The sequence below is a fragment of the Furipterus horrens genome, unplaced genomic scaffold (genome assembly GCF_987537825.1).
Source record: "Furipterus horrens unplaced genomic scaffold, mFurHor1.1.pri manual_scaffold_9, whole genome shotgun sequence".
Classification (NCBI taxonomy): Eukaryota; Metazoa; Chordata; class Mammalia; order Chiroptera; family Furipteridae; genus Furipterus; species Furipterus horrens.
Window position 1 is genome coordinate 61,717,385 of NW_028327179.1, and position 14,488 is coordinate 61,731,872.

Here is a 14,488-nt window from a genome sequence, read left to right on the forward strand (position 1 = left end):
CCAAATTACCTTCACTGGTTAGACTAGTCATCTGAAAGATGGAATTCAATTCCAAATTACCTTCACTGGTTAGACTAGTCATCTGAAAGATGGAATTGATGGAGGAATGTCGAACAAAAACCCATTATGTAAGATATTATAAAATTGTGATTATCTTCTTTCAAGTCTGTCTATCTGCATCACCTCATCTGCAGGTGTTTTCCACCCATATCACCTGACACATGAGGCATCTTCTGACAATAGGGTAGTTTACACTGTGTAAGGATGGTACAAGCCCTTGTTCAGAATTGGAACAGATTTTTCAAAGCAATTTATGCAACCCTAGATAAGTCAAAAGACAATTTATGGAAAAAGAAAAAGTTGCCAAGCCTGTTTAAAGTTATAATCAGGTTTTCTCCAAAGTCATTGCTAAATCACTCATCTTTTTTGGTTGAATTTTTTTTTTACATAATTAAGATATAAGATGGTTGCTACCCCGCAGCAAGATAAATTACATCATGTGAGTTTAGAGAATTTAACAGCTGAAGTTAATTTGAAGGCCTTTAAGAGGTGCTAGGTGTTTTCACACCTTTCCCTGAACGTGGTAGGCATTGGGTCCCATTGGTAAAATCTCCATTTGGTCTTTAATTGATGAGTTTACATAGATGCTGCAAGACAATCTCAGAACTAAGCTACATGGAGATGTCCCACTGCATCATGAACACTCTACTGCCACTGACCTAATCCTTACCTTCATCCTATCTAGGAATGACCTGAGATTTTAATCTAGTTTATACAGGAAAGTGTCAACAGAATAACTTATCGTTTGCAATGTTGAGCTACTGAGAGCAGATTATGATTACCATCTTGATAGTTACCTGTCATTGACTATTGACTTCCTGAGATCAGTGGTTATCAGAAGAGCAAAACTCCTTTTATGAAACAGAATTCCCATTGAATATATAACCAAGTAACTTTGGGTAACTTTTAAAATCAAAACCTCCATGATACAGATGGAGACAATAGCAAGAGTCTCAACAAGTGATGAAGTATCCATTTCTAACAGCATTTGAATCACATGAACTCAATATTTCTTAGGACATCAGAAACTAGTCTTGACCAGTATAAAAATGTCAGAACTTTGGCTTCTTCTTTTAAAATCCAAAATTACCCATGCTAAATCCAGGCACATATTTATAGTTTCCAAGTCACTTTTCTTACAAAATATTAATCTAAAACTTTGACAAACCACCGCACTTTTATGGCTTCTCATAGTGGGTTTTTTATACACATTGCATAAAATTCCTCATGAAAATTATCATTATGTTAATCATTAATGACTCCTTTAAAATTATAGTTCATAATCTATTTTTTAAAAGGTCCATTTTCATTTTTATCACTACCCCAAGTTTATTTTTTACTTAAAATTGACATCACAATTCAGATTATGAAATGCCACTGGGAAGTTTTTTTTCAAACCAAGAATTTTGTTTCCAAAAACAGAGAATCAGAGGACAAATGAACATGATAATGCTAATAATTATGTGTTGTGTGATTTTTATAAACAAGCAGTTTTTTACAACTGCTTTTGTGGGTGTTACAAAATATTTGAACAAGTTTTTAAACCAGGTGATGATGTATTAAACATTATTTATGTTCATTACAGGTTGAATTTTATGCTCTATTGTTGATTTATTTATATGGAACTCAGGACACATAATCAGGTTAGCATTCTATTTTGAAAATGCTACCCAGTACCTGACCCAACTCTGAACTATTTAATAGGGCACTTTACGGCTGCAAGGAGAAGAAGCTGCTGAAAAAGCATATAGTTGTCAGGAAACTAGAAAACGCATTTGAATTGTCTTTGCAAGGTTAGTTGGATATCTAACTAAAAAATATCAACCAGTTAATGTAAAGAAGAAAGCTTAGACATATGCAATTATGTTAGTTTAGGAATATCTCACCTAACTAACACTAATACACATTTTAATCAAATAACAAACAACTCACATATGATGCTCAAAGAATCTAGAACCCCAAAATGCACAGGCTTAATATTTTTTCACCTCATTTAGTAATAGCATCACAAAAAATAGATGAAGAGATAAATTTGATAATAGGTTGGATTAAATTTGCCTCTCTAGGTAAACAAATACACTATCATTGTTGCCATAATAAGCAATGAGTAAAAAATATTAGCAACTCATAAAATTATCAAGTCTAGAGTTTAGGAAAATGTTTATAAGAATGTATTTAAGCAATAGCATGAATTGGTTGGCCACTTCTAATTGCCAATTCTTAAAATAAAAAAATGAGTTGTTAGTCCCTTGGTCCCAATCATGTGTTGGGAAGAATAAGCTGATCTTAAACAGACCCAGTAAATTCACTTCACCTCTTTGCCTTTGACTCAAGGAGAAATTCTCTCCTCTGTTTCTGAGAGTCTGTACGTTTCATGAGGTCAGTGATCATGACAATCTTCTTCATGCTTGGCAACATCTGCACAAAATCGCCATGCAATAAAATTTGTTGAAGACATGACAGATGACTGAATCAGACTGGAAGTGCCGAAGAGCTCTCACTTCTTACTACTTATAAAAACTTTGCAAGGTTTTCTGAAGCATCACTAGTGAAACTCAAAGATGCCATTTCCTTACAGGGTAACATTGTTATAGACTTTATATTTATAACACCAGTATTTAAGAGTTTATTCTTTATGAATTGTTTGTCTAAAAATAATTAAAAACAAAAAATAAAATAAAACTCAATTATATCAAGCATAAGGGTAGTCATGTGGTTCAAATAGCCAGCATTTAATTGAGAAAGTTCTACTGAACTAATTTTTTTTATTTTAACAAGTATAGACATACTTATAGCCTTTTTTTTTTCAATTTATTTCAAAATAATATTTTAAAAAATTTAAATTACAGTTGACATACATTATGTTAGTTTCAGGTGTACAACACAGTTATTAAACATATATAACTTATGAAGTGTACTCTTTTTTTTTTTTACAGTTTTTAAGCATTTTACATTTTATTGACCTTTCTGATTTTTAAGAAAAGTTAAACTTAAGGTCACACCTCTAAGTTTGCTGTACTGTATAGGTTGTGCAGAATAAGACTATGAAGAGATACAAATTAGTCCATGCCTAAAAAGACTTACTAAAGAATAGTCTTCATAAATACATATAAAATTCTTGTGAAGGTAGGGCTGTCCAGGTTTTCTGAGACCCTTTCAAAGTGATCCAAGGCACAAAATCTACACCATTGTGAATACACACACACACTCCAGGCTTTGTGCCTCTAATACAACCCCTCAGATTTGGCTTCATGACTTATAAAACTAAACGTACTGAAATGATACTCTGCTTCTTAGCTGAAAAACCATAGGACCTATAAACATTATGTAGATAATTACTCCAAAATATGGAGATACAAATGCAAGCACTTTATTTTAAAAAGCAAGCACAAAAAGGTGTAAATTCAAAAGTGTTTAAATGCTTCCACTTTGGATAATTAAGAACCTATACAAGTTTGTTCCCAGAAGCTAATACATCACTAGTCTCTACTAAGGAAAATGAATTCTAAAAATTAACATGGTTTCAATAATTCAAATTTCACTATATAAAAACCTAGAGAGACCAATAATATACAATAGCTTCAAAAGAAAAGCTACCTTTTGATGTAATCAACTTGACTGATGTTTGTCTGGTCTGTTTATATACACAAGGAAAATACCCTAACTATAGTTTCTTATAAAATAGCAAATAAGATGTAGATGTAGGAGATGTAGAACAGGAAAGAGAATTCAGAAAGTCCTTCTCTTCAATAACTTTCACTTCAGAATCATCAAAAAGCAACCATTTCCCTCATACTCTTTTAGGATTTGCACTACACATGAAATTTTGTTCTCAAATCCACTGATGTTAACGCCTGTTTGGTCACCGGACTCCTTGTTTCCATCAGATTCATGGGTCCCGTTAGTAATGTTAGTCTCCAAATTTCTGTTTTCAGCAAATGCTGTATTGGCACCTTTATCAGGATTAAATACTTCGTTGTATCTAATACAACAAAGCTCATAATCAGCTTTGCTCTTTTGTCCTCCAAGAAGTCCAATAGCTTCTGCATTTTTTTTTTTTTGTTCAAAACTTTACTTGGCTGTGTGTTTCCACTGACTCTAACTGACGCTTCATCATCATAATTTTCAGCCACACCCCTTGCTTCCTCCTCACTTGGTGGTTCTGGCCTACCTGTTTCACACAGTTGGTCAAGCACAAAATTTTCCTTATCTAGTTTTAGACTGCTAAGGTCTGTGACTTTAACAGAAGCAGTGTAGTGCCCGCTACTGATTGTAATGCCACTGTGCATCACTACTGCAAATAATCCATAGCTGTCATTGGTTGGCTTTGTACTCCATTATTCCAGTGACAATTTAAGAGGCGTCAGTAAGGGAGTGTTGATATTGGAAAGTCTGCCGCCGTAACAATCAAACTCTAAGTCACTAGCAGCAAAACACTTCAAATGAATGGTTATAACTTCAGGCATTTTGTCAAACAAAAGACTTCGTTCAGCTTCAGTATAATGATGGCAATTTTCACAGAAATATTTATCTTCTCCTACAATCCTCTCCACTGAAGCAAACTGTGAAATTGCCCATCCCAGGTCTTCATTTCTGTTTTGGGCTCTGGGGAAATTTCAGAACTCTCCTCTACTTTGGAAAGCTCATCTTCTTGTACTGGCACACTAATGTCTTGAAAATCTTCTCTTCTTTCTGTTAAACTTTCGTATTCTAAACAACGAGTCCTTAATACCAACTGACCTTAAAATAATTTCTCTACTAGCCCAAAACCAATGTGCTCTGTGCCTTTGTTTATGGGCTTAACTTCATTATCATTAATGGGCTTAATATTATTCCCTGGAGATTCAAATCCGCAACCATTAATTGTGTTATCATTTTCACACTTCCCAGAGTCCTCTTCAAGATCATATTCATTTTCTTTAGATTGTCCTTTGGGTCCTTGATTTGTTATTTTCCCCAGACTACAGAATTTAGAAAGAATGCTGTGTTGCTTAGTTGCAGACTTTAACCAATTTACTTTAACTTTGAAGTGTACTCTTGATAAGTCTAGTACCTGACAGCATACAGTGATTACAATATTACTAGCTATTCCCTGTGCTGGACTTTACATCCTCATCATTGTTTTTATAACAGGTAATTTGTACTTCTTATTTTTTTAAGTATATTTTATTCGTTATGTTGTTAAAGTAGTTCCAATTTTTTTTCCCTTTGTTCCCCTCTGCCCAGTACTCACCTTCCCTTCAGCAATCCCACCCTCCTTAGTTCATGTCCATGGGTTGTGCATATAAGTTCTTTGGCTTCACCATTTCATATATTATTCTTAACTTCCCCCTTTCTATTTTGTACCTACCGATTATGCTTCTTAATCCCTGCACCATTTTCTCATTTCTACTCCTCCCACCACCCAGCTGATAACCTTCGAAATGATCCCCATACCTATGATTCTGTTCCTATTCTGGTTTGCTTAGTTTGATTTTGTTTTTATTTTTTAGGTTCAGTTGCTAATAGGTGTGAGTTTGTTGTCATTTTAATGTTCATAATTTTGATCTTTTTCTTAAGTAAGTCCCTTTGATATTTCATATAATAATGGCTTGGTGATGATGAACTCCTTTAGCTTTACCTTGTCTGGGAAGCACTTTATCTGCCCTTCCATTCTAAATGATAGCTTTGCTGGATAGAGTAATCTTGGTTTAAGTCCTTGCTTTTCATCACCTTGAATACTTCTTGCCAGCCCCTTCTTGCCTGTAAAGTTTCTTTTTAGAAATCAGCTGAGAGTCTTATAAGCACCCCTTTGTAGATAACTCTCTGCTTTTCTCTTGCTGCTTTTAAGATTCTCTCCTTAGCTTGAACTTTTGGCATTTTAATTATGATGTGTCTTGGTGTGATCCTCTTTGGGTTAAATTTGTTTGGGACTCTCTGTACTTCCTGGACTTGTATGTCCATTTCTTTTGCCAAATTAGGGAAGTTCTTTCATTATTTTTTCAAATAAGTTTTCACTTTTTTGCTTTTCCTCTCCTCCTCCTGCTTCCCCTATAATTCAGATGTTGGTATGCTTAAAGTTGTTCCAGAGGTTTCTAATCCTCTCCTCATTTTTAAAATTCTTGTCCTTCTTTCTAATTCAGGTGAATTTTTATTTCTTCCTTTTGTTCCAAAGCATTGATTTGAATCCTGGCTCCCATTTCATCACTCTGGGTTCCCTGTATATATTTCTTTGTTTCACTTTGTGTAACCTTCACTTCTTCCTTTATTTTATGGCCTTACTCAATCATTTCTTTGAGCATCCTGATATCCATCCAGTGTTTTGAACTCTGCATCTGATAGGTTGGCTATCTCTGTTTCATTTAGTTCTTTTTCTGGGGTTTTGTTCTGTTTTTTCATTTGGGCCATATTTCTTTGTCTCCTCAATTTGGCAGCTTCCTTGTGTTTGTTTCTGTGTATTGGATAGAGCTACTTTTACTCTATCTTGGCAGTATGGCCTAATGTAGTATGTTTGTAGGGTCCAGTGGCACAGCCTCTCTATCATCTAAGCTGGGTACTCAAGGTGCACCCTTCATGTGGGATGAGTATACCTCCCTCTTGTAGTTGAGCCTTGGTTGCTGTTGGCAGATCTATTGAAGGGATTTACCCAGGATAATGAGCTGCAAGGACTGGATATGGCTACTGACCACCAACCTCCACCCTCTGTGGAAGATCAGCTGTACAGGTGCAGGGTAGTAGTGCTCTGACATAGTCTGTAGCTGTCCACTGGATGTGCTGACCCTGGGGTTTACTGGGTGATGCAGGCCAAGGTCAGCCTCCACCTGTGTTTTGCCCAAGGCATCCTTCCTGAGTTATAAAGCAATCTAAATTAGTTGTTAATTGTGCTGGGCTTGGAGATTCCCAGGCAAAGCCAAGCTATGAATCTAAGCTGGCTGCTGCTAATGCCAGGCAAGGAGTTCACTGAAGCCAGTTGTTCCTTGTTTGATAGGATTTAGGAAGTTGTGATGCACTAGCCATTCATATAGAAAAGTAGCTTGGGCGCGTCCATAAATTGGGTGGGGCAGAGTCTCTGGGGATCTCCAAGGTGGCTCAAAGTTTTGGCCATGTTGATGGAGTCTCAGTATGGCATCATCTTGCTGGCTATAGGAGGAGGGTTTAGAAAAGAGACAATGACCTCTGCTCACCTTGATGCCAGACAATTCAGTTTTTCCTTGTATACCACTGGTGCTTTTCAAGCTGCTACCATGGTGTTGGAGCTCAGAGGGAATAAGTCTGGGTAGATGAATTTGTGTGTGGGTTCTTTAAAAAGAACTGCTTGGGGCTCCAGCAGTTTCTTCACCAACTAAACCCCCACTTGTTTTTGCAGCCAGAAGTTGTGGGGACTTATCTTTCCGGCACTAGAAACCTGGTCTGAAAAGCCTGCGATGGGGCTAGGACTCCTCATTCCTGAGATATCACTCCAAAATTTTAATCTACCACTTGTGGGTGAGAAACCAACTCATTCCACATCTGTGCCCCTCTTACCTGTCTGATGGATGTGGTTTCTTTAATTCTGTAGTATCAGACTTCTATTAAACTCAACTTCTAATGGTTCTGATTGATAGTTGTTCTGTATTTTAGTTGTAATTTTGATGCACTTGTGAGAAGAGGCAAGCCATGTCTGCCTATCTTCCATCTTCACCAGATCTCTGACTTTTTTTTCAAATCAAAGCCATTTAAATAGAACTCAGCAACTTTTAAAACAGAGATATGTCCCTGGCTGGGTGGCAGAGTTAGTTGAAGTGTCATCCCTTACACCAAAATGTTGCAGGTTCAATTCCAGGTTTGGTTGTGTATGAGAGGCAACTAATCAATGTTTCTCTCTCACATCAATGTTTCTCTCTCTGTTTCTCAATCTCTCTCTCTCTCTCTCTCTCTCAACATAACCTCAGGTTAAAATTAAAAATAAATAAAAATAAAGTAAGAGAATACAGGGGTTTTACAACTCATCAATAATGGGCATAGACGTGTTAAACTATAAAATGGTGAAATAAAGTCATTACTGAAAGTTTGTGACTAGGATAAAGAAAGATCATGAACTACCGTGGTCACTATGAATTGGGGGAGTTTTCTATGTAGAATCAGAACTATTAGGAATCTGGATGCTGCTTTATTCTACTTAAAATGGAAAGAGGAGAAAATGAGTCAGGATTGAAGAATGAAGTCCACACAGAGACAGACTAACCATCTCCCTCATAATAAGGATCAGCTGCTGACATTTTTCAAGAATAAATGGAGATACTTTTTAAAATTCACAAGTGCATGGATCTGTGATAGAGCATGATATTGGTTCATTACTGAAATAATAAATGCTAAGCAATTGCAAACAAACAAAAAAATCTAATATTTTTCTCTAACTTGAAGTAAAGAGATGACCATTCCACTGCACTAGACATCTAGAAAGGGATCAACAAAGAATCTGGAACCTGGACACTGACAACAACAAAATTAATAGAATTTAGACAGAGACCCTTAACTCTACTATCCCTATATGGACTTTTGAAATATAACAGTGTGTGGCATGGCAGATTAATAGGGAAAGGAGGACTATTCACAAATGAATATGGGAAAATTGTCTGCAAGTTGATAAAAAAGTAAAAGAAACTTAAGTTTCTGCATAAAATATAAACAAAAATCAACTCCACATGAATTGAATGCTTAAATATCAAAATTAAATACATTTTAGACTTTACAGTAGAATAATCTTTCTTAAATAATCACAAAAGTGTTAACTACAAAATAAAATATTGTTAAATTTAACTACATTTAGAATTGAGAGCTTCTGTCCAAATAATACCATAAACTTGGAAAACATATTTATAATTCATCAGCAAAGAACATGTCAAATATATATGATATAGCACCTGGCATCAGGGTGAGTGCCAGGGGACAGCTTCCTCCAGAACAAAACTCCAGAAGCCAGGTAGTAGCATTGACCCCATTCTGAGCCCTCCCCCACACAGGGAGACTTCCATAACAAGGAGACAAAGATATATGGCCCACATGAAAGAACAGACCAAAACTCCAGAAAAAGAACTAAACAAAATGGAGATAAGCAATCTATCAGATACAGAGTTCAAAACACTAGTTATTAGGATGCTCAAGAAACTCACTGGGTACTGAAACAACATTTAAAAACACTCAGGCAGAAATGAAAGGTTACATTAAGTGGAATAAAAAAAATTATACGAAACCAACAGTGGGGTGGATGAAGCTGAAAATCAAAACAATTATTTGGAACATAAGAAAAAAAAAACATTCAATCAGAACAGCAAGAAGAAAAAAGAATCCAAAAAAAAAAAAGCCACTGGGACTACTTTAAATGTACCAATATTTGCATCATGGGTCAGGGGAGGATTGTAAGAGGGAATAGGGGATACCAGGTGGAGGGGGACAAACAGGGAAAAATTACAACAACTCTAATAGCATTATTAGGAAAATGTATTTAAAAAAAGAAAATTGTCTGGCTGTCAGTTGACCTGTAACAAGAGGAAACTCAGTTTTGGACCTTAAAATTAAGCTTCATAACTGTACACATATTTTTAAAGAGTAAATAAAATAAAGGCGACTGTTTAAGGTCTTTCAGAAAAACTTCTTTTGTTATTTCAGGAAAATTATCTAATATATCTGTGAACTTTGAAACAGTGTTATCTTATTTCTCATGACATAGAATAATACTTTGGACTTAAAGAAGACACTATTTTATTTTAGTTTTTACTTTATTTTTATTTTTTTTACATTATTACAGACATCTCCATTCCCCTTCTTCTGTAGCCACCTTACCCACTTGTCTTCACTTCCCCTTCCCTCTGGCCACCAATACACTGTTGTCTGTGTCTCTGGGTTAAACATATAAGACACTATTTTATTTTTTTAATTGTAATTTGTTAACTTTTTTACAGATTATGTCTTCTAGTAAAGTGCCTACACAAGACATTTGCTCAAGTAAGTTCCACCAAAATTTAAAACATAATTCAAATATGGAAATGAGGATTACTTAGCTTTGTGTATAAATTAGATAACAGATTTACTAGATGACAGATATTTTTAAAGATTTCTGAGTAACCAATCTTTTTTAAGACTGCTTTTTTAGAGCAGTTTTAGGTTCACAACAAAATTGAGCAGAAGGTACAGATATTTCCCATATACTCCATGTCCCCACACAGGCACAGCCTCCTCATTTTCACATCTCCCACCAGAGACTATGTTTGTTATAATTAATAAGCCTACACTGAAATATTATAATCACCCAAAGTCCATAGTTTGCCTTAGGGTTTACTCTTGGAAATATCTATTCTATAGTTTTGAACAAATATATAATAACATGTACCAATTATCATGATGTCATACAAAGTATATTCACTGCTCTAAAAATTCTGTGTTCTGCATATTAATCCCTTTCCCTGTCCCCAACCACTAGCAACCACTGATATTCTTACTGTCTTAATAGTTTTGCCTCTTCAAGAATATCATATAATTGGAATCACATTATGCAGCCTTCGGATTGGCTTATTTCACTTAGTAATATACATTTAAGATTCCATCATGTCTTTTTGTGGCCTGATAGTTTATTTATTTTTAGAGTTGAATCATATTCTATTGTCTAGATGTACTAGGTTATCCACTCATCTACAAAGGGCATCTTCGTTGCTTCTGAGTTTGAGCAATTATGAACACAGCTACTATAAACATGCAGTGCAGGTTTTGTGTGGTTGTAAATTTTCAACTTCTCTGGGTAAATACGAAAGAGTGTAATTCCTGGATCATATAGTAAGGGTATGTTTAGTTTTACAAAAAACATTTAAATTATCTTCCAAAGTAACCATACTATTTTGCATTTCCACAAGCAATGAATGTGAGTTTTGTTTGCTTCAAATCCCTGTCAATTTGGTGTTATATGTGTTCTGAATTTTGACCATTTTAATAGATGTGTAATGATATCATTATTGTTTTAATTTGAATTTCTATGATGGTATATGGTGTGAAACACCTTTTCATATGCTTATTTGCCAATGGTGTATCTTATTTGATGAGCTATAAGTAAACTATACTAGGAAAATCACATGACATTGTCTAGGGATTAAGCCATCCTCCCAATTTATTTGCAAGGCATAAATACACATTTTTTTCTACAAAAATTAAAAAGAGTAATGCGCGCCAGGAAGATGGCAGAGGAGTGCGGGAAGGCTGCGCTTTCAGGCTCCTGAGACCCGTCTGTAGTGTGGACTAATTGCAGACAGAACATCTCAGTGAGCAGCTGGACACTGGCAGGAGTCGAGACTTGGCACTGCTGGATTAGAGAAAAACCATCTGGGAACAACATGTTTAGTGAGGATAGCAGACGAAAAAGGGATGAAAGGGGATTCCTGACAGAGGTGGCTGCCCAAGCTGTGGCTGGAAAGACACAAAGGCTTTTTGGCGACCACAAGCTTCCCCAGAGGGGAGCTGGGAGGAAAGGGGATCTCTGCCCTCTGGCAGAGATGGGACTCGACCAGGTGGCATTGGCGCTGGAAGACGGGAGACAGCGTGCTGCTGTGCAAGTGAAAACGTAATTTTTCCTTTGTATTTTTCTCTTGTGAACTGCGGAGAGGAGGGAAAGTTTGGGGGTGAAAGGACATTGTTGAGTAGCGCAGGTGCAGGAGTGCACTCGCCCACTCCCCAACCCTCCCCTTGGGTCACGTGGGCGCGCATGGGGAGGTGCCCTCATTCACTGGCCCAGATGCGCAGGGCCGCGCATCCAGGTGCCCCTCAAACACACTCCAACAGACATAAGATCAGTGCCACAACGGGTGCAGGGAGGGCCCACTGGACACGCAGAAGACCGTGCGCAATCCCCCCTGGCCAGCTTAAGTGGGCGCCAGGCCGGAGCGCAGAGCACTTGCTCAGGCTCTGCTCATGCCCGCCCAGGAGGGTGCAGGAACAGTGGGCAACTGCGGCTCAGGAACACTGGGCGGCAGCGGCGAGGGAACAGTGGGAAGCAGCGGCTCACAGACACTCACTTCCACTGTGCACAAGTGTCCGGGGCCCCGTCCTAAGAGGTGAGAGACCAACTCTCAGAGCATGACTTGGAAGGACTAAGGCTAGCTCTCAGGCCATCTTGCGTGCACACGGGCACGCGAACGTAAGAGCACATCGGCCCGGCTTCAATATGCACCAATCGCTCACTTCCACTGTACACGCGTGTCCAGGGCCCAGCACTGGGAGGCAAGAGACCAACTCCAGGAGTGCAGTGTGGCAGGCCTGAGGCTAGCTCCCCACTGCCTTGCGCGCACAGAGGCACGCGAGTGCAAAAGCACCTCACCAGCTTCAACAGGCACCAATCACTCACTACCACTATGCCCAAGAGTCTGGGGCCCTGCCCTAAGAGGCGAGAGACCAACTCCCTGAACGCTGTGTGGCAGGCCTGAGGCAAGCTCCCAGGCCACATTGCGCGTGCACAGGTGCACACACAAGGGCACCTCAGCTAGCTCCAACAGGCACCAAAGGAATGTGCCATGCAAGCACACACCACTGCTGAAAGGAACAGGAACCTCTGCCCACCTCATTAGACCAGCTGTGGACACAGAAGAACAAGACAACACACAAAGGCTGAACTGACATCTCCACAAAAGAACTCAAGACAAAGTGGATAGAGTGACTCTCAATCAACTAGCCAGAAGGAAGATCCTAAAAAAGAGCATCTGAAATATAACCAGACAGCATAAACAAACGAAATAAAGGGTAACCCAAGAACATCAGGCTCAGGAGATCAAAGAGACTGCACCACTGAAACCCCCAGATCTCCTATAAAGAATCTCATACCACAAACGTAGGAAGTCAAAACAGACAAACCCCAAAAATAAAAACAAACAAGAAGAATCCAACATGGTAAGATGCAAAAATCACCCCTCAATGAAAAGAAAAGAGGAATCCCCAAAAAGAGAGGCAGATGAAATAGACATAGCCCAAATGTCAGACACGGAACAAAACAATGGTAGTGAAGAAGATCAATACACTCGACAACCTTAAAAACAACCATGACAGCCTCCAAGGAAGTTACCAACAGCTCCAAGAAAATTCCAGGAAACTTGCAGAGAACTACACCAGCATAAAAAAAAGACATAGAAACTATCAACAAGAACCAGGAAGAAATGAAGAATGCAATCTCTGAACTGAAAAACACAGTAGAATCACTCAAAGGCAGACTAAACGAAGCAGAGGATCAGATAAGTGAGTTAGAAGATAATGTAGAAAAAAATTCTCAGATGATACAGCTAAATGAAAAAAGATTTTAAAAGTGTGAAGATGTAAGGCAATTACAGGATGGCATAAGGAAGAACAATATCAGAGTCCTTGGAATTAAAGAGAGATCAGAAGAATAAGGAATAGGTAAACTGATATGAGAAACAGTGATGGAAAATTTTTCCAACCTGATGAGAGAAAAAGTTATGCAAGTCCAGGAAGCACAGAGAGTTCCAATGAAGAGGAACCCCAAAAAACCAACTCCAAGGCACATCATAGTTAAAATGGCAACATTCCAAAACAAAGAGAGACTCCTAAAAGCAGCAAGAGAAAAACAGCAAATAACATACAAGGGAGCTCCGATAAGTCTATTGACCGATTTCTCAACAGAAACACTACAATCTACAAGGAAATGGTCAAAAATATTTCAAGCAATAAAAAACAAAGGCCTACAACCAAGAATACTCTACCCAGCAAGGCTCTCATTTAAAATGGAAGGTGAAATAAGGAGTTTCTCAGACAAATACATCTCCACCAAACCAGCATTACAAGAGATGCTAAAGGGAATATTCTAAGAAAAAGGAAAAGAAACAAACAAACAACAAAAAAAGAGTAGAGGAACAGAGGTACAAAAGGAAATAAATAAATACATGTCAATAATAACCTTAAATGTAAATGGATTAAATGCTCCAATTAAAAGACATAGGGTAACGGAATGGATAAGAAAACAGGTCCCACATATTTGCTGTCTACAAAAAACACACCTCAAAACAAAAGATTTACATAGACCGAAAGTAAAGGGATATAAAAAAATATTCCAAGCAAATGGACCTGAAAAAAAACCTTGTGTAGCAGTCCTCACATCAGACAAAACGAATTTCAAAGCAAGGGCAATAAAAAGAGACAAAGAAGGACATTTAATAATACTTAAAGGAACAATCCATCAAGAAGATATAACACTGATAAACATATATAAACCCAACATAGGAGCACCCAAATACATAAAGCAAGTACTAGAAGATCACAAGAAAAATATTAACAACAACATACTCATAGCAGGGGACTTCAATATGCCATTATCAACAACAGAAAGATCATCGAAGCAAAGAAATACCAAGGATATACAGGCATTGAACAACACACTAAACCACATGGACTTAACTGATATATATAGAACTTTCCACCCCAA

At 37.5% G+C, this 14,488-nt stretch overlaps 1 pseudogene; it reads right to left on the reverse strand.

The window, feature by feature from the left end:
• Positions 1-3,724: 3,724 nt before the first annotated feature.
• LOC150001840 (ubiquitin carboxyl-terminal hydrolase 1 pseudogene) lies at positions 3,725-12,505 on the reverse strand (annotated as a pseudogene).
• Positions 12,506-14,488: the final 1,983 nt, after the last annotated feature.